The sequence below is a fragment of the Microtus ochrogaster genome, unplaced genomic scaffold (genome assembly GCF_000317375.1).
Source record: "Microtus ochrogaster isolate Prairie Vole_2 unplaced genomic scaffold, MicOch1.0 UNK68, whole genome shotgun sequence".
NCBI classification, from domain to species: Eukaryota; Metazoa; Chordata; class Mammalia; order Rodentia; family Cricetidae; genus Microtus; species Microtus ochrogaster.
The window spans coordinates 1,484,409-1,485,841 of NW_004949166.1; the positions used below are offsets into that span (position 1 = coordinate 1,484,409).

At 44.0% G+C, this 1,433-nt stretch overlaps 2 protein-coding genes across 2 annotated transcripts in view; one reads left to right on the forward strand and one right to left on the reverse strand.

Annotated features, from left to right (window-relative positions):
- Positions 1–1,433, forward strand: part of Pi4ka (phosphatidylinositol 4-kinase alpha) — a 136,861-nt gene that overhangs the window by 69,119 nt on the left and 66,309 nt on the right. The gene's annotated exons all lie outside the window — the stretch shown is intronic.
- Positions 1–1,433, reverse strand: part of Serpind1 (serpin family D member 1) — a 14,312-nt gene that overhangs the window by 1,997 nt on the left and 10,882 nt on the right. The gene's annotated exons all lie outside the window — the stretch shown is intronic.

Consider the following 1,433-nt stretch of genomic DNA (forward strand, 5'->3'; position numbering starts at 1 on the left):
TCCCGAGTGCTGGGATTAAAGGCGTGCGCCACCATCGCCTGGCTTGTTAGACCATTTTATATATAAGAAACATGAAGGCCTTGGATCTGACTGAAGCATAAAGGGACAGGCCAAGGGAGGGAAAAAGGAAAGATGCTAAACAGAGCCAACCAGGGAGGGCAAACTGCGATCAGCTAGAATCTAGCCAGGCTCCTTGTGTTAGGAGTCCACAGGGAGGGAGAGAGTGAGGGGATGGACATGCTGTGCTGGACGAGGGACAGAACTCAGGGTGGCTTGGCCTCACTGACTTCAGAGAGGATGCCACCAAAGAGAAGGATGGTACAGGAAGTAAGGTACAGAAGGGACATTTTTAAGGAAATCCACAGGGCTTAATATCATCATATACCTGAGAAATCTACCTTCCTCCAAGAATCAGCTTCTAAGGTTTTCTATTTTAGGGTTTTTATTTTGCTTTAATTTTTATTATACTTATTTACATATTTTATGTATGTATGCATATTGCCCAGGGTATGTGTTAGGTGTATAGAGATCAGAAAAGGACAACTTTCAGGTGTCTCTTCTCTCCTTCCACCATGTGGGTCCCAGGAATTGAACTCAGGTAGTTAGGCTTGGCAGTAAGCACCTTTACCTACTGATCCATCTCACTGGCTTGTGGTTTTGAAACATGGTCTCACCCTTCCTGACCCTGTACTCATGATTTCCTGCCTCAGCTTCCCCATTGCTGGATTACAGGGGTGCACTACTGTACCCAGCAGTATTTTCACTTTTGCTGTATTTTTTTATTTGTTGACCAACAGATTTCACGTCTTATTTTGAGCCTAACCAGTAATTATGTAGTAACACAGAAATATATCCCATTTCTCTAGATTCTTTTTGCCATTGTCCAATAACTTCAAGTGTTTAACATCAGTAGTTTCGACTATAAATAATAAATAAAGATCAAAGAATATCATGAGTGACAAGTCTTAAGTGAATTAAAAAGAACTTGCAATTTCCTGGCAGAAAAGGAGAGTGATATCTGTGCTGGGAGCCTCTTACATTCTAGGCACTGAGAGCAGGGGCTGGGGGTAGGAGCAGTCAACCCACTGCTGTGTTTACTGCTCCCCTTGAGTCCTGATAAGTAATATGGTTAGTCGCACCTTGGGGTTGACTGCACTGGGGCTCAGAGCCACACGTGTGGTATAGTAAGTAGATGGAGGCTGTTCCTAAGATGCCCTGAAGCTACCTGTCCCTGCCTTCTGAGACACTTTTGTGGCTTTCTCATCAGTGCTCCCACTGAACAAGAAATTCAGGCTGAAATAAGCAAGGCCTGTGTGGCAATTTTTGGGTTCTTTTGCGAACTTCCTTTAAAAACAAACAAACAAAAACTGGTGAAACTGACGTAGGGAGGTCACACTCCTGACACTGGAGAAACTGAGTAGGGAGGTCACACT